A 19,794-nucleotide genomic window follows, 5' to 3' on the forward strand; every position below is an offset into this window, starting at 1 on the left:
TTCTTCCCTTCCTGTTCTTGCCTGGAAAGCAGAGAGTGAGGTTGAAGGTAACAGCCAACTGGAGACATCCCACAGTAAGGATGAGGATTTAGACTACATACTGAGAATGAGGAGTGGAAAGAAAGTAGGATCTTGGGGCACTGATGACACCATGGAGCCACTGGGCTGCTTGTCTCTGCACTTCTTTTTATGTGAGGCAAATTATGCGAGGCTATTTGGTTAAGCCACTGTCATCAGATTTTGTTACATACAGTACACGCAAGTGCTAAATGATACAGACCCCTTGATATAGCCTCTTTTTGTATCCTGTACTTTTAATTTACAAACTGTCGATAATGGATGATAATGTGCTTAATGGTTTTTGTCCTCAAATACTCTGAGCTATTAATTACATCAATGACTTAACATTCGTAAAGCATTCTCTCTTGCTCATCATTGTATTAAATGCTTATAAATTTCTGACACATTGTGTGCACTTAATAAATATATATTTTCAGGTAATTTGGAAAGCTGTTTTGACTTCAAAATGCACACACACACACACACACACACCACACACATCTTTACATAAATGTCTGTATGTGCAAACATTCTATATAAGTTATATGTTTTAAAACACTTGTATGGCTTTGAAATACTTAGATATTAACGAATCACTCTATGAGAATAATTGTCACTATTTCTTTTCCAATTAAGATTTGTATATTACATTATGATGGACATTTATGTGTCTCACTGAACTCTAAGGTCTTAGAGAAACGTAAGGGAACTGATGTAGCTGAAAAGAAGATAAGGAAACAGTGACTTTAGATCTCCAGCAGCATTTGTCAGGCCACCTGAATAAGCATTCTGTAAAAACAAAATAAACAAACACACAGGATTTTAAACTCAAGGAACTTTTGGAAATACAGCATGTTATGCCATCTATTTCCTGGTGATTCATGGGTCCATTAAAATTGCTTACAGTAGAGAAATCTGTTTAACTTTGTGTGATCTGGCATTTTCCAATCTTATGTGCCATGAAACCCTTCTATTCAAGTTACGCCTATTAATAATGCCCAGTGGAAATACTTCTGTGACACATACTCTGGGAAACTCTGCAATATAGGGACCAGAAACATGAAAAATCACCACTATTCTTTGGTATTGATCTAGACCATTTAATGCAATTAGATAGTAATCAGAAATAAAATATATGACTTTTGGAAAAGAGAAGAAAAATGAAGACTTTTTACAGAAGACCGAAATACCTAGTTTACTCTGAAGTTGAGACATTTATTTTGTTCCTCATTTTAGCTCTGTTGGCCAGAGTACCTTTGTGTAACACAAACGTGTTCAATAAATTCTTGTTGGTGGAAGGAAGGCTTCGTGGAAGGAAGGATTGATAGAGATAAGGAATCTCATGGGATACCAGTATTCTAGAGAAACACCCTGGGAAAGCTGCCTAAGAGCCATGGTTTCATAAGCTTTCTGGAGACTTGAACATGCCTCACATATTGTTTTTTTTCTCCAAATTCTCATTGTTTAAAATTTTGAGTTTTACTCCAATGATAGAAAATATCTGTCAATATCTGTTAATATCTGTCAATCAGAATTTTCTCAACATAGTACTGTAGGCAACTACTACCAGTTTATTGGCATAAGCAAGAGAGCTAAAACCATCTCTAATACAACAATTGCCATCTCTAATGTAAGCTTTAATATTCCTTTTTTTCCTGGTCAAATAACTTATTACATAATCACTAGCTTCATGTCCCTAACATTATCTGAAGACAAATTATTTACTTTTTCCCCATCAGATACTATTGTGGTGGTTTTATAATGATCGTAAATTCTTTGATACTTCTCTTCAATAGATGGAAGATAATTTCTTGTCCACTGAGTGTGGGCTGGGGTGGACTTAGTGAATCTCTTCCAATGAAAAGAATATAATGGAAGTGATGGTGTGAGACTTAGAAGACTGGATATAAAAGACACTGTGACTTCCTGCTTATTTTTTCTCTTCTCTTTCTATTTCTGTCTTTCTTATGCGCAGATAATTCACTGTGGAGGAAGATAGGTGCCAGGCCAGAAGCCCATGTGGTGAGAAATCGAGGCCTCCCACAAACAGCCATGTGAGTGAGCAATCTGGAAGTGGCACTTTCAGCCCTAGTCGGGCCATCAGATGAAACTGCAGCATCAGCCAATATCCTCACTACAACCTCATTAGAGTCTCTGAGCCAGTGCCACCCAGATGAGTGACTTCTGAAATCCTGACCCATAGAAACTAAGCAACACATGATTCCTATTTAAAGCATTAATCTAGGGGCGCCTGGGTGGCACAGCAGTTAAGCGTCTGCCTTTGGCTCAGGGCGTGATCCCGGTGATCTGGGATCGAGCCCCACATCAGGCTCTTCTGCTATGAGCCTGCTTCTTCCTCTCCCACTCCCCCTGCTTGTGTTCCCTCTCTCGCTGGCTGTCTCTATCTCTGTCGAATAAATAAATAAAATCTTTAAAAAAAAAATAAAGCATTAACCTACTTAATGGTTTAAATAGGAATTTTAGGAGTTAGGAGTTTTAGGATACTATTTAATATATAAATGGATAACTAATTCAACAGTTTGAAGAACTTTTAAAGAAATAGGACTCATTTACAGGCCCGTTTAAAACCCACCCTCCTCCACTCCCAATTTCACCACTTTGGTATGGCTGAGTTAGCTAGTTATCCATCAATTCCTGTTTTTTGGGTTTTCTTTCTTTCTTCTAAAGCAATGGTTAGAAAGCTCTTTTAATACAGGGCCAAATAGTAAATATTTTAGGCCTTTTGGGCCATGTGGTCTTTGTCACAACTACTGAACTCTGCCCTTGTAGCATGAAAGCAGCTGTAGACAATATTTAAATGAATGAATATGGCTGTGTTCTAATAAAAGCTTATTTATGGACACTGAAATGTGAATTTCACCTAATTTTCACATCATGAAGTACTATTCTTTTGATTTTTTTTCAACCACTTAAAAATGTAAAAATCATTCTTAGCTTGTAGGTCACTTAAACGCAGGCAGTTGGCTAGATTTGGCCCATGGGTATAGTTCGCTGATTCCTGTATTAAATTAATAGAGTTCTTGATATTTAACTGTCACATGGATGCCCAAAATAAATACATATTTCAGACAATAATCATGTGACCAAATTATGGTTAAGGGGATGTAGGTGAAAATGATATGTGCAAATTCTGAGTCATGCTATTAAAGGGAAGAGGTGGACTTCCCCCTACCCCCACCTTTATTCTTTTCCCACTTCTCACTGGCTACAGTGAAGATCATCTTGGCCATGGAGATGACAGAAATGTCCTTGGGATGGCGGAACAAACAGAAAAAGCCAGAATTCCTAGCTTTGTATCATGTGCAGTCATACTGTTATACTTTGTATCATGTGCAGTCCTACTGTTATAAGGGTGAGAAATAGACTCTGTGTTTTTAGATCCCTTTCACACATCACCAAATGTGAGCTCTAACTAATTTAGCTGGTTAGTCTTTGGCTATCATCTCTTAAGTAACGACAGGTTAATGTGTTGTACTTTCAAGAATCACTGCAGACAGTGGTTAATAGCTGTGTGTGGAGTTAAAGAAAATTCATTCTTGGTTACTTATCAAGTCAGGGTAGTCTGGACATAGGATAGCTTTAACTTTTTTAAAAACCCAGAATTTCTAAAAAATTGCAGGTATTTGCCTTTTCTTCTGATTGTTGATTTCCTGCAATTTGGACCTGAACAAATGTGCCTTTGTATCCCCTTTCTCCCACCTCTATCATATTATGGCCAAGAGTGGAACATTATTCATCAAGAGAAACATAAACAGTTCACTCTTTATAATCTCTGGGGAAGAATTAATTCATATTGTCCTTTGTGGAGCTTATTTATATAAATGAGTGGGTTTAAAATCCCCTACCCACCCCCAAGATCCCATAGTCCTATAGATCTTCTCATTCAGGTCACTAAAAGAAAATGTAGTCATAATAGATCTACTTATTTTGTAAACATTTTTTATTTTCCATAGCAGAGTTTGGAGGTCCCAGGCTGTAAACCACAGTGAAAAAAAAATCCCACAAAGTCTGCAAACCACTATGAGAATCGTCAGCCATCAATTGGCAGCACCAGGGCATCAGGCATTGTTCAAACACAATTGTTTGAGTTCTTGTGCTGACACACAGTGTTTCCTATTCATCTCCCCCCCCCCTTTCTCTCCCTCTTTCTCTCCCTGCCAAAAATCCCACTCGATTTAAGTAGACACAATCTTCCAAGTCCTGGCTGTTAGTGTCCCCAGTAGATTTCAGGGAGATGCAGCCTTGGCTGAGGGTTAGAGCCAGAGGCTAGCCAGTGAAGGGAACAATGTCTGGGTTTTGAGAACAGCTGGAGCTTCGGAGGGAGAAAAGCAGTTTGGCAAGTGAGGAAAGAATGTACTTGTCACTTCAAGAGGCAAGAAACTTTGATTTCTCTCCTGCTTCTGCCAGCAAGTGTTTATTGGAAAGGAGACTGGTGGTGATGGCAGGGGACTTTGGGTTTCCAGAGGCTAGCCAGTGAAGGGAACAATGTCTGGGTTTTGAGAACAGCTGGAGCTTCGGAGGGAGAAAAGCAGTTTGGCAAGTGAGGAAAGAATGTACTTGTCACTTCAAGAGGCAAGAAACTTTGATTTCTCTCCTGCTTCTGCCAGCAAGTGTTTATTGGAAAGGAGACTGGTGGTGATGGCAGGTGACTTTTGGTTAGGACTTCTATGGAATGTTTTGTGTTTATTTTACCTTTTCAAAGAGCAGATAAATGTACAAATCCCACAGTATAACTATTCTGAATTCTGCTCTTGTTTTTATTGGATAAGTGAGTGTTGTTCTTCAGAGTTATTTTTAAGAATGCTGCCCCTGGCCCATTTTGAAGCTCTGCTTGCTTTCCTTGTATGTGAGCTAATATTTGTTGTAGGGATTTTGGAGAAAAGTAGCAGAGAGTATTAAATGGAACGTGAAGGCCTAAGGGAGGAAAAATCCTGTTCTGAGAACATGAGCTGAATTTACAGTTGGGAAAATTGGATGGGACTGTTCAGACAGAATAGGGATGTTTTAGCTGACACCAAAGGTGAGCTTATGAAAAGTTTGATGAAGTTGGGGGGAAATAAAGTTTTTAAATGTCATATTCTTTGGTTCTGTCTTGAGTTCTCTGATTTTCTTGGATTCTTATGGAAATGGACAGAACAACAGAGACTATTTTCTCTCTCTGAATTCCTTTTGTTAGGCTTCCTGTCACCTGATTTTAAGTATCACTTATAAAATGAACAAGAATTTCAATATTAATATTCAAAAAATAATAATTGTTACCATTTTAAGGTCTCTTATCTCCCTTTCTCAATTCCCAACATTTTTGTCTACTTCAGGATTCTTCTTTTAACTGTATCTGGCTTTTTTTTTTTTTTTTAATTTGGCAATGAGAAAGTTTGTTAGCTGTGTTTTGGGGCACATATACACCTAAAAGTTAAAATAGGGAATCAGGAGGAGGATTGGAAAGGGAACAAATATTTCTTGAGTTCTATCTGTGTAACAGACCCCTGTACTAGTTCCTTTCCTTGTAAGAATCTGTGAAGTACAAAATATTATGCCCATTTTAAAGAAGGGAGACTGAGGCTTACGAAGTGTCCTCATAAATTGCCTGATATTATCTGATGTTCTAGTAAATGATAAAGTCAAGGTATCTAGATTTAAGCATGATTTTATTCTGAAGTCCATACTCTTCCCACTACTCCACTTTTGTCTACATAATAAAATCTGGGCCAATTTTGTTTAAATTGATTAATCATTAAAAACTGATTGGTCAGAAGTAATATATATTTTTTATTACTTTTCTCCTGCTTGTGTGTTGTGATTCTAGGTAACGAGACTTAGTTGCAAGGACGGAAAGGACCACAGAGTCTTCAACTATATAGTTACTTTGGGTCCCCCAACTTTCGCCAACTAGAATTAGTACTTCTTGAGAGAAAAATAATACGTCATGGTCTATTTGTTACTAACCACAGTGAATTTCCTGGCCTGACAAGGTTCATGCAAGGCACTTCAGAAGTGTGACCTCCTCCACATCAAACTGTGTGGTAACTTAACCTTTGGGCACTCTTCTCTGAAACCAAAGTACCAGGTTTCACTCAGCATCCACGGTGTGAATCATGGCAACTGTTTGCCAAGAGTGTTTTGGGCTGCTGTTCCTAGAAGGGGTTTGTGAGCAAAGCTGGAACTTAGAATTTCATAGACTCTTTCNCGCACGAGAACAGATAATGGGCATGTGAAGAAGTCAGTGAACTCCAGGAAATATCCTGGTAGCAACATCTATCGCAGTCTTCTTTCTCCATTCACCAGCAGCAAGGGCATCACCAGTAGGTGGATGTATTGTTGGGTTTTTTTTTAATTTAAAAAAAAAATTTTAAATATTATTTCCTTATCTATTTATTTTTTCATTTTAATTCCAGTATAGTTAACATACAGTGTTATGTTAGTTTCAGGTATGCAATATAGTGATTCAACACTTCCATTCAGCACATGATGCTCATCACAAGTGCCCTCCTTCATCCCCATCACCTATTTCACCCATCCCCCCATCCACCTTCCCTCTGGTAACCAGTAGTTTGTTCTCTAGAGTTAAGAGTCTGTTTCTTGGTTTTTCTATCTGTCTCTCCTTTTTTTCCCTTTGCTCGTTTGTTTTGTTTCTTAAATTCCACATATGAGTGAAATCCTATGCTATTTGTCTTTCTCTGACTCATTTTGCTTAGCATTATACTCTCTAGCTCCATCCATGTTGCTGTAAATGGTTAAGATTTCATTCTTTTTTTTATAACTGAACAATATTCCATTGTATATATAACCACATCTTCTTTAGCCATTCATCTATCAGTGGACACTTGGGCTTCTTCCATTTCTTGGTTATTGTAAATAATGCTGCAATAAACATAGGGGTGTATGTATCCCTTTGAATTCGTGTTTTTGTATTTTTTGGGTAAATACCCAGTAGTGTGATTGCTGGGTTGCAGGGTAGTGCTGGTTTTAACCTCTTGAGGAACTTCCATACTGTTTCCCACAGTGGCTGCACCAGTTTGCATTCCCACCAGCAGTACACAAGAGTTACTTTTCCTCCACATCCTCGCCGATACTTGCTATTTCTTGTGTTTTTGATTTTAGCCATTCTGACAGATGTAAGGTAGTTTTATAGCTTTGACTTGCATTTCCCTGATGATGAGTGACTGCTGAGTATCTTTTCATGTGTCTATTGGCCATCTGTATGTCTTCTTTGGAGAAATGTCTGTTCATGTCTTCTGCCTGTTTTTTAATTGGATTACTTAGTTTTTTTGGTGTTGAGTTGTACACATACTTTATATATTTTGGATACTAACCCTCTATCAGATATGTCATTTGAAAATATCTTCTCCCATTCAAAAGGTTGTCTTTTAGGTTTGTTGGTGGTTCCCTTTGCTGTGCAGAAGCCTTTTATTTTGATGTAGTCCCAATAGTTTATTTTTGCTTTTATGTCCCTTGCCTCAGGAGACATATCTAGAAAGATGTTACTGTGGCTGATGTCAGAGAAATTACTGCCTTATAGGATTTTTATGGTTTCATGTCTCATATTTAGGTCTTTAATCCATTTTGAGTTTATTTTTGTGTATGGTGAAAGAAACCGGTCCAGTTTTATTCTTTTGCATATAGCTGTCAAATTTTCCCAACATTATTAGTTGAAGAAACTGTCTTTTTCCCATTGCATATTATCTCCTCCTTTGTTGAAGAATAATTGACCATATAATTGTGGGTTTATCTCTGGGTTCTCTATTCTGTTCTATTGATCTATGTGTCTGTTTTTGTGCCAGTACTGTGCTGTCTTGATCACTACAGCTTTGTAATATAACTTGAAGTCTGGAGCTATGATACGTCTAGTTTCACTTTTCTCTTTCAAGATTGCTTTGGCTATTCAGGGTCTTTTGTGGTTCCATACAGATTCTAGGATTGTTTGTTCTAGTTCTGTGAAAAATGCTATTGGCATTTTGATAGAGATTGCATTAAATCTGTAGATTGCTTTGGTTAATGTAGGCATTTTAGCAATACTTTGAATCCATAAGCACGGAATATCTTTATATTTCTTTGTGTCCATTGATGTATTGTTTTGAATGTCTACTTTGTGCTAATCATGGTGAGAATATTAATAATTTTTAGAAATTAGAAAAAGACTTAACTCTCAGAGATGGTCACTTTGCTGTGTTCACAAATATAGTAGTCAACACAAACACTGCCTAAGGAGTCTCTCAACACTATAGAAATGAAGAAGTATTTCTTATAACCCAGAATGTTTAATTACTCAGAACTCTTATTTTCCAGGCATTCTGAGTAATCAGCATTTTCCTATCATTTGCACTATGACACATCTGGGTTGTTCAGCACAATATATTCTGAATCTTTAACATTATGTGAGATATACACAAGAAATATGCATTTAAATAGTCACAGCAATGATCATAATAAATTTCAAGTGGGGATGGTGTGCTCTAATTCTCATAAATTGAGGGATAATATTTCTATATTATTGTTTTCTATAGCAAGACCTAAAAACAGCTGCACATGTCTGGCAATTTAAAAGTTTCAGTAAACTGGGTCACCTGGGTAGCTGAGTTGGTTAAGCATCCGACTCTTGATTTTGGCTCAGATCATGATCTCAGGGTCTCATTGATCGAGCTCCACATTGGTCTCCACTCTCAGTGGGGAGTCGGCTTGAGATTCTCTCCCTCTCCCTCTGCCCCTTCTGCTGCGTGCTCTCTCTCTCTCCCTATCTCTCTAAAATAAAAATAAATAAATCTTTTTAAAAAGTTTCAATGAACTAATGCTTGATAATAATACTGACTTATTTCTCCTAAGGATTAAATAACTGGAAGTTTAATTTTGCAACTACATTTAAAAATAGCTTATATCATATGGAATTGCTGATAGGGGTATAGTAGAACTTTGCTACTGAATCTACTGGATAAAATATGTAAAACAATTTGTCTCTTGACCAAACTGTACCTATAGGGCAAAGTGGATCAGAAGAGTTGTCCAGGGTAGCACAACTTTACAGGCTCACATTGCTGTCGCTTTATTGTAAAGTCAAATCTATTGTCATAGATACACTTTTATGTGTCTAAAATTGAAGAACCTATTTATAGATATTATACTCCAATGTGTTAGTGATTCACTGAATGAATTATTAAATAAAAGAATATTTATTAAAGGACTACTTTTAATAGGTTTCCTAGTTTGGAAGAAGATATTTGCAAATGATATATCTGATAAGGATATAAAGAACTTTATATATAAAGAACTTACACAACTTAACACACATAAAAATCCAATTAAAAAATGGGCAAGCTTAACTATACTTCAATTAAAAAGCACAGATAAAGGACCTGAACAGGTATTTCTCCAAAGAAGACATATAGATGGCCAACAGACACATGAAAAGATGTTCAGCATCATTAATCATCAGGGAAATGCAAATCAAAACCATGATGAGATATCACCTCACACCTGTCAGAATGGCTGGACTAAAAAAGACAAGATATAAGTGTTGGCAAGGGTGTGGAGAAAAGGGAACCTGCATGCAGTACTGGTGGGAATGTAAATTGATGCAGCCACTGTAGAAAATAGTATGGAGGTTCCACAAAACATTAGAAATATAAATGCCATATGATCCACTAATTCTACTACTGGGTATTTACCCAAAGAAAACAAAACACTAATTTGAGAAGATATACGCACTCCCATTTTTATTCCAAGATTATTTACAATAGCCTAGATATGGAAGCAACCCATGTCCAACAATAGATGAATGCATAAAAGAAGATGTAGATATATTCACAATGGAGAATATTACTCAGCCATAAAAAAGAATGAAATCTTGCCATTTGTAAAAGCATGGATGGATCTACAGGGTATTATGCTAAGTGAAATAAAGCAGAGAAAGACAAATACCATGTAATTTCACTTATATGTGCAACCTAAGAAACAAAACAAAGCAGAACAGACCCATAAATACAGAGAACAAACTGATGGTTGCCAGAGGGGAGGAGGATGGGAGAATGGACAAAATGGGTGAAGAGGAGTGGAAGGTGCAGGCTTCCAATTATGGAATGAATAAGACATGGGAATAAAAGGTACAACATTGAAGGGGATATAGTCAGTGGTATTGTAATAGCATTGTATGGTAACAGATGGTAGCTACACTAATGGTGAGCATAGCCTAAGGTAGAGACTTGTTGAATCATTATGTCGTCCACCTGGAACTAATATAACATTGTGTCTCAACCATACTTCAATTAAAAAAATATATAAACATTGGGAGTATATCAAGTAGTCAACACACCAAGTCTGGGCTTTCCTAGGACTCTGGATGACCACCATATGTGGTCTGGCCCTCACCTTTTGGCCTAGGTACTCCGTTTTGTTATGCTTAAATTGCCTGTCATCAGGGAAACAGAGTTTGGCAAATCCACCAAAGCTTTGTGTATAGCAGCATAGCAGAGAGATTAACCTATGAAGGTTGATGGAGATAGATGGCTTGATTAAACCTTGACTTTGCTTTTTACTGGATCTTGACCTTGGTCAAATTAGCTGACCTCTCGGTCTCAGTGTCATCATCTGGAAAAGGTAGGATAATAATAGTACCTCATATGTTCCTATTGTAGTGAAATAATGTGAATAAAATGTGAAGTGTGAATAAAATAATGCTTCTCAAGCACTTAGTCCATTCCTGGCAATACTAACAGCTCAGTAAATGTTAGATGGCAACAATGATGTTATGTTGTAGCTTTTCATCATTTTGTTGTTATCATGACTATTTTTACTATGTAAAGCAGAAAGTTAATATGTAAATTTATAATAAAACATAGTATAGCACCTGGAATACTTGGGTAAACTCTCAATAGTACTTCATTTCTTGGTTTAAGAATAATTTAGATATAGAACCAGTAGTTAGAAAGCTGTCGATTAATGAGGAGGGGAAGAGAAGGAAAATAAAATAAGATAAAAACAGAGAGGGAGGCAAACCATAAGAGACTCTTAACTATAGGAAAAAAACTGAGGGTCGCTGGAGGGGAGGCAGGTGGGGGGTTGGGATAATTGAGTGATGGGCATTAAGGAGGGCACTAGATATAATGAGCCCTGGGTGTTATATGCAACTGATGATATGTTAGCTAAATTGAATTTATATAAAAAACAAATAAATCTTTAAAAAAAGATTAGTTTATGGATAAATTAAAGCCTAGTTTTTTGTTTGTTTTGTTCTGTTTTTTTGCTTTTAGCTGGTGTTAACCCACCTTAACATAGTAATCTCTGGTTATCTCTACTGGTAGAATGCTGATTGAGCACTATATTTACTGTTGATTAATTCTTTTTATTGAGGTGAAATTCACAAAATATAAAATTAACCATTTTAGAGTGTATAATTTATAGGCATTTACAACATTCATAATGTGAAAACACTTCCTCCTAGTAGTTACAAAACATTTTTATCACTCCAAACAAAACCTCATACCCATTAAGTAGTTATTCCCCATTTCCCGCTCCCCCTAGCCCCAGGCAACCACCAATCTATTTTCTGTCTTTTGGTATTTATTTCTTTTGGATATTTCATGTAGATGGAGTCATACAATATGTGACCTTTTATGTCTAGCTTCTGCCATTAAACCTAATATTTTTGAGGTTCCATCCACATTGTAGCACATATCAGTACTCCATTCCTTTTTATGGGTGAGTAATATTCCATTGTATGTATAGGCAGTATTTTGTTTATCCACTCATCTGTTGATGGTGTTTGATTAATTTTTAAAAGTAAAAAATTACTTAATAAATACAGCCCAGTAGGAAAATACTTTCAACATGGGATTTAAAAGGGAAATTTTAGGATCATGAAACAGAAATGCTACATTTATGTAGCAACCATTGGATCGCCAATGACTAGTACAGAATGTGGCATGTAAGAAGTACTCAGTAGATATTTATTGTATGCATGAATGAATAAACTACTGTAATATGATGTTAAAAACTGACTTATAGGTATAATCAGAGCTCCCCATTGCACAAAGCCAACTAAAAGGCAGAGGGTGAGGGAGCTCACTGATAGAGTCTATGCAGGTCAGCCATAAGGGCACAGAGCAGTAGGGAGGATCTGGAGGGGCAAGCTAAGAAAGCCATGATTTGCACCAAAAGTCACTCAGCTCAGAGGGGGGAAAGTAGCTTCATCTCTTATCTTATTCAGGGCCATAGAAGAATGAGCGATGGGAACCATATGCATATACCCACGCTTGTGCTTTCCTCCATTAAACCTTACACTCTGGTTATAGTACAGGAAAGCCAAAAAGAGGAATATATAAAAACTAATGATTTTGATTAGTATACAGTTACAATTTTGGAAACTGGTGAAATTTAAGACCCACAGAGTGACAGCAATGATGGTAAATTTTAAGAAAAATCGAAACTTGCCACGCTATATATATCATATGCCCTAGACCTGATTGCAAAAAGCAAAATAAACTTAATAGAAACCGTGCCAGTTTAAGGAGTCTAGGAAAGGATCTTTGCTGAAAGAGCTCACCACACATTTGCAAACATAAATCAACATTAAGACAAAATTGTCCTAGAATGTGGTAGTTGAAGAATGAATTTTCCTTGTTAGCCTCTTTATGAGCATAATCAGAATACTTTCACCACCCAAAGCACCATTTAGTTATTCTCAAGATTAAAATGAATTTACTCTGCTTCACAATTGCTTTATGTCCCACATGCTATCATTTTTTAAATCTGGGAGTAATTTCATGATACTTTTATCTGGCTAGCATAATTCAAGATTTGAGCATAGGGGCGCCTGGGTAGCGCAGTCGTTAAGCGTCTGCCTTCGGCTCAGGGCGTGTTCCCGGCGTTCTGGGATCGAGTCCCACATCAGGCTCCTCGGCTAGGAGCCTGCTTCTTCCTCTCCCACTCTCCCTGCTTGTGTTCCCTCTCTCGCTGGCTGTCTCTCTGTCACATAAATAAATAAAAAAATCTTTAAAAAAAAAAAAAAGATTTGAGCATAAGTGCTTACGCATAATTTTCAATAATAGTTTTGTGATTTATGGACTTGCCAGGAATCAGTATACCCAGCAGTTTGACATATCTTATTAAACAATATAGAATATTAGGAGGTTGGGAGACAGAAACATGCATGAGTGAAAGACAGGAAAATAAGTTATATGAGGAATATAGCTAAAGCAGTGAATATAGTTCAGCTTAAAGAAGAATTTTGAACTTAATCAATGGAAGTTAAGAATATGAATGCTGGATTTGAAGAGACTTAGGTCAGAGTCCCAGCTCCAAACATTTACTTGCAGTCTATAACTTTGGGTGGATCCCTTAACTTCTCTGACTTCGGTTTTCTGATATGAAAAATACAGATATAACAGTAATTATCTGATAAGGTGGTTGGGAGAATTAAATGAGCTCAGCTTTGCACCCTGATGCACAGTATATGTCCACTAAACTATTTTTATTGTTTGCAGTCAAGGACATTTAAATATTGGACTAGATCATCAAAGGAATGGATTCTTCCCTTGAGAGCTGTGAGACTGTGAGGGGGTCCCCTCTGTCTGCAAGCAACATTCTTCTCCAGATGATCCATGTATGTATTTTTCTAGTTCACGATCCTAACAGCAAACTATAAGGAGCAGCTGTTGTAAAAATCCTTTTTACTCTTTCATGTTGGCTTGTTATCTCTGGGAAGAAAATTTTTGCTGTGTAAATTCCATGTTTGTCGCTCTGAATGGGGGTTGGAATTGGGGCCTTGCTGCTGATGGGGCTATACCAAAGCTTCCAGGGAGGAGCCAGTGCCCAAGAGGTAAGCTGCTCTCCGTGCCCTGCTCTTATTTCTCAGGGAAGCCTCACCACTTCAGCAAGATAGGCCAAATCTGCCTGATACTTCCTTCAAAGCCAAGGGTGGCTACCCTGCCAGGGCACGGGCCAGAGACTTGACCTTCTCCAGGAGTAGCCCCTCCAGTGACTGTCAGAGTTAGTGGACGAGTTCCTGAGCTCCTTTTTGCCTCCGGTGAGACAATTCTCTTTGACGCTGTTTTCTCACAGGACCCCACCCTGGGCCCCCATGTGGCATTCACTTTTACTTGCTACCTCCTCTTTCTTGCCTCACTTCTCCCACTTTCCTTTTGGTGTTTTGGGGATTACCTCTCAACTAAATTGCTTGCATTAAAAAATCTTTGTTTCAGAGTGTGCTTTTGGGGGAGCCAAACTGAGGCAGGAGGTCAGTGGCTGTCGTTCATGATTTGTTGATTTGTGTTTTCCAGCTTTATTGAGACACAATGGACACAGAATTGCCTAAGTTGTAGGTATATAAAGTGTTCATTTGATACACATATATATTGTGTCTTTCATGTTTTCAGAGTAGTGAACAACAAAATAGAGATTATAGGAGATTTGATGTGAATGGGAAAGGTTGGGATTTATGGGGGGAACTGAGAAGATGAGGGTCCATTTACTTTAATTACAGACATCTTATTAAATATTAAGTGCCAGACACTGGTCTAAATCCTACTAGCATAAGAGATGGGCGCTGTCCTGGACAGATTCACGCTCTTCTAGGAAAGACAATTCTAGCAATTCATCATTAAATTCCAAGATGATCCAAGACTTAGAAAGCCGAGAACAAGGTGCTATGGGAGTACAGATGAGGGAGAACCTCAGAAGGCTGATGGAGATGTACTTCAGGTTCACAAGAGGGGTCTATTTGTGCTAAAGGATGATTAGGACTTTGGTGGACTCAAGTTGAGAAGTGCCTTCTGGGCAGGAAGAACAGCCTGTCCCTGCATAGAGTTTGAAGTTGCACGGAGTATTTGCGTGGCCAGCTGGAGTTTTCTCTGGGGGGGGGGGAGAAGAGGCAGGAGATAAGGCTGAGAGAATGTGAAAGGTCTGATTAGGAAAAGCCTTGTCTCCTTCAACTGTAGAACAGATGACAGGAGGGGGAAGGGCTTCACGCATCAGAAAATGCAAGTGCAATGCCTTGTCCCAACATTTCCTCTTCTGCATGTCTCCAGTTCAAGGAGAAAAGAGAGAGAAGAGGCTCAGGAGAGAGGCTGTGTTTTTTCAGGTACATTCATTAGTGATTATCCATGCCAGACACTATGCTGGTATGTCCTTCCCAAACCTTATCCCATTTCAACCTCATGGTAAGCCTGCGAGGAAGACTGTTAAGCTGTTTTGCTGGGGAAGACACTGAGGCTTGGAAGAGGTCTAGAGGATTTTAAGATTTGGGATCATGTCTACCTGATTCAAAAGCCTTTAAACACTATACCATACTACTTCTCTTTTAGGAGAAGCTGCTGAGGTCACCTTTCCTGGACTGGGCTGACAGCTAAGTGGAGAGCACTGAAGGCAGAGGCCCACTTGCTGAGTTCTGCTCATATGGGGCAACAAAAATCAGAAGACACCAGAAGGAGCAGACATCGTGTTGAAAGTCATTTGTTATTTACTTTGGGGAAGTCTCCAGAAAATATTTTGGATTTGGAGTATTTGTTTTTTCATCAGATTCATCCTTAGCAACTGCTAAAAGCATCCAACAGATGACAAGAGAATAAAAAAAAAAATCACTTAAGCTGCAATGGTGGCAATACCAATGCCGCAGAGTAAGTGACTGTTGGCTTTGGTTAACCATTTCCTGGATGAGCCCTCATACGGCACTATCATAATTCTGTAACACCTCAAAATTGATCTTTTCTTTTGCAAAAGGCTTAAGTAAACAAAACTGTAGCTTTTCTGCTATGCTCCCAGCATTTTTGAACTACTTAATTTTTTTGAACTTTAACATTTGTCTTAAGAACACAGTCACTTGAATGAAAATGTTTGTCATTAACCTGTCATTTAATACTTGAGAAGGTTGGGCCTAATTGGTGTGACTTGAAGTTTTTTCTACAAACAGAATTCTGAAATCTAGATAGACAAGAAATATAAAATGGGTCATATGTTTTCATAAATAAATAATGGAAACCAGACATATAAATGGTTTTTGAAAATTTTAAGCACTGTGCATTCTCATGCTACGCTAGAAGAGGGAAGGAGTACAGAGACAATCTAGAAATGCCAAAGTACTTTTTTTTTTTTTTTAAGTAGGCTCCACACCTAGCATGGAGCCCAACACCGGGCTTGAACTCAGAACCTTGAGATCAAGACGTGAGCTGAAATCAAGAGTTGGACACTTAATCGATTGAGCCACCCAGGCACCCCCAAGAAGCCAAAGTATCTTTTAAACATGTGACTGAAGCAGTAATGAAAAAAGCTCTGAATTTCAGAATAATCAATTATTAATCTTCTTCTTCTAGACTAACAATCGTATTTTTAACAGAAGTCTCACAGTGGGGGCACCTGGGTGGCTGAGTCCGTTAATGTCTGCCTTCTGTTCAGGTCATGATCTCAGGGTCTTGGGATCCAGCCCTGCATTGGGCTCCCTGCTCAGTGGGGAGCCTGCTTCTCCTTCTGCCCCTCCCCCCACTCATGCGTGCTCTCTCCCTCTCTCTCTCTCTCAAATAAAATTTTCAAAAAAAAAAGTCTCACAATGGTCAGTGCAGTGTAAAACTTTTTTTTTCAAAGAAAACATTATTTGAAACATCCCCTTTCTGTAATGGATGTTAAAACACCCATATCACCTGATGCCCTAAAAACTGTCATCCACAGTTTCAAGAAGACCATGGCATATGGGGACTGGACATTTTGGCAGTGATTGTTTCAGGCAACAATCTTATAGTAAGGATTTAAATCATTTTTCCATCAGCTACTTGACCCCTCTCTGTTAGAACCAGAACAATGTTTACTCTGTATCAGACTCCCAGTAGTCTTTGAGAATCAACCCGAAAATGTTAACTCGCTGCTCTTGATGATGCTTGATGGTTATTCCTTTTTAGACTGAAGAGGGGAAAATCTAATGCATTCATCTAAAAACTTTATTTGCTATGGGAATTTGCTTTGGCTAATGCAATGTTTAAGACCTGCTGGTTCACTCAAAGGTCAAGGAACATTTATGTAAGGAATCTTCAATAACATTCTTTCAGCTTGGCGAGCAGAGAATACTCTGATGCCAGTTTTCCCCTCTTTTGAGTATTAAATTTGTGTATGCCTTCATCTAAATTCCCGCTAACCAGTGAAATTGTTTTCAAAATATGCAGATAACATCATGTAAAGTTAGAGCATTTGTTTTACTTTGATTTCCTTTTCAGTGATTTTCTTTTTCGGTTTATCAAAAGCACTGTTTTTGAAACATTGATCATAACCACAGCCTGCATTATGAAAATGTCTTTTACAAAACAAGTCAGTTTGCATTAAAATGCTCCCTAAGGGGATGTTTACCTGCATTTCCCAAAGTATGTTCTGCAAACTTCTATTTCTAAACCTTGGTTATTAGGATGGTAAGAGTTGTCCTTCAGTGAAAATGTTCTTTCTGTGATTAAATAAGCGTGAATGATTCTAGGAACGGGGTGACACAGCTTGCTTTCTTCTACTTCCAGTTTGAATCTACTGGACTCCCCTGAGCCAGGTAGCTGTTGAGCCTGTGGGCCTTGAGCTGTGGGTGAAGCTTTAGGCACTCTGCAGTCCTTTTGGTGAGAATTGGTACAGGGCTTGCTTGGATTACAGAGCACCTTGTAAGCACTTGGCAAACGCAGGGCACTTAATCCTCAGAAAATCTTGGGGGAATACCCACCTCAGTTTCAGGTGACTGTATTAAGTCCCCTCCCTAAGTGTCCACAGACCAAGAGAGAGCTGAAAGGCTAATCTGCGTCTACCCTGCCATTCAGAGTGGGAGATGACTGGGAAATTCTGCAGGACTGGTACCCCAATTTTTCATCCCATGCCCCAGGTCCTGAGAACCCTCTGCCTATCACTGCCCATGGGTCTCACTGCCGTTTATGCTTTCTCAACAGTAAAATCCAAGTCCCAAAGAAGCTACAAAGAAAGAGAACAGCCTAGCTGAGAGCCACCCAAGGAAGAAGTGAAGCTACTACAACATATGCCACAGATGTACAGAAATAGAAGCACTGGGGAGGAGAATCCCATTCAAGAGGGCGATGTAGGAGGATCCCCGGCCCACGTCCTCCCATGGACAAACCCAGCCTGCAGCTACATATGGAACAAATTCTTCTGGAAAAAAACCAAAACCTTAAAAATTATCTGAGCAACGCCTGTGCATCTGGTGAGCGAGAGAAGTCCCACTTCTAAGCAGGTAGGAGAAGCTGGAACACAGTTGTGCCATAAGCCCTGTCCCCAGTGCAGTGACCCACAATTGGGAGTGCACTCCAAACCCTGAGCTTCCTCCTGAGGAGGAGGGCTTTGAACCCCACATCGGGCACCTACCTTTTAAGACCTGAGAGACAAGCCCTTAAACATTGAGCTTTGAAAAGTACCGCGGCTCATGTTCATGGGACCCGCAAGGCCGTGACGCTCTGAGAAACAGCTCGTAAAGGGTTTGAGCACTTGTGTGAGGCTCATTTGCTGATTTTAAAGCCTGGGTCTGAGGGGCAGGCATCTAATTCATCACACATCCAGGGGCCTGCTGGCTGGTGGGTACCATCTTAACACTCTTGCTCTGCCTCCCTCTGGCCAGCAGGTGCTCTCTTTTTTTCTCTTTCTTTTCTCTTTTATTTTCCTGCAGGCACCATCTATATGCTCCCCTTGTGTCTCATTCTGGCTGGCAGGTGCCTTCTTCTTCCTCTTCCTCTTCCTCCTCCTCCTCCTCTTCTCTTTCTCCTTTTCCTTCTTCTTCTTTTCCCCCCCTTTTCCCTAGCAGTCACCATTTATATGTTCTCCCTCTGCCTCACTCCAGAGCATCAGTGTTTCCTGGAGGGGAGCCTTTACACATGTCTGGTGCTCCTGGTTTTGTAGCTACCACCCAGGGGACACCCCTTAATCACCTGGCTCTGGAGGCCAGGGGTGCTTATGTTCCTGAGTCCCCTAGGACTGTACCAATCAGAGAGACAGTTCTTGGCAGGCTACCGCTCCTGAGGCACTGCACAGACAGCAGACGGAGACACACTCCAGTCTTTCTGTCAAAAAGGCCTGCTTGCCTGTGCTTGTCCTGGAGCTTTGGTCTGAGGGGCAGCCTTCTGGTTTGGCACACAACTAGAGGCCAACAGAGGTGCTCTGAAGGAATGGAGGGTGATGAACGTCATCCTCGCACTCTCCCTCTGCCCAGCTACCACTCACGTATCTCCCCAAAACAAGTTTATATGCTTATCGGGTAGCTGATTTTTACAGCTTGCCACCAGGAGACATCTGTACATTGCCTGACTCTGGTGGCCAGTGGGGCTTACGCTTGCAGTCCCACAGGACTGTATATATTTGCATACTTTAAAAGCTGCTGCCTGAGGGTCTGGTTTCTAATCAGCTAGATGGAAATTATGATGGAAAAGATAAAAGATGGGAGGGTAAATCCAGGAAACTGAACATATGGGTAGTAGGTATTCAGAAGGGGAAAAGAGAACAGATGGAGGAGACACTGTCAAATTCTAGGGGAACATTTTTCAAGGCTGAGCTGTCTGGAGTCTGCAGATTTAAAGCACTCACAGGGTTCCAGGCTGAACTGTTAAGAAAAGATACCCAATTATTTTCTGGTAAAATTCTTAAACTTTAATGGATAAAGAAAAACTTTTTACAATCTTCCAGGAAGAAAGATTAAATTATCTACTAAGAAATTATCTACTAATTATTAAATTATCTACTAAGAAAAAAGAATCATAACGCCACTAGACT

At 39.1% G+C, this 19,794-nt stretch overlaps 1 long non-coding RNA gene across 5 annotated transcripts in view; it reads left to right on the top strand.

Moving 5' to 3' along the window:
- LOC103665302 overlaps positions 1 to 19,794 on the top strand; it is a 150,385-nt gene that overhangs the window by 64,128 nt on the left and 66,463 nt on the right. For 4 of the 5 annotated variants that reach the window (XR_569259.2, XR_569261.2, XR_005833443.1 and 1 more), the window contains 5 exons: positions 2,036 to 2,114; positions 13,554 to 13,672; positions 13,925 to 14,095; positions 15,372 to 15,683; positions 17,970 to 18,268. This is a non-coding gene — a long non-coding RNA (uncharacterized LOC103665302). The remainder of the gene's footprint in view (positions 1 to 2,035; positions 2,115 to 13,553; positions 13,673 to 13,924; positions 14,096 to 15,371; positions 15,684 to 17,969; positions 18,269 to 19,794) is intronic. The other variant, XR_005833444.1, reaches the window with a different exon arrangement.

The sequence above is a fragment of the Ursus maritimus genome, unplaced genomic scaffold (genome assembly GCF_017311325.1).
Source record: "Ursus maritimus isolate PB19 unplaced genomic scaffold, ASM1731132v1 scaffold_8, whole genome shotgun sequence".
Taxonomy (NCBI): domain Eukaryota; kingdom Metazoa; phylum Chordata; class Mammalia; order Carnivora; family Ursidae; genus Ursus; species Ursus maritimus.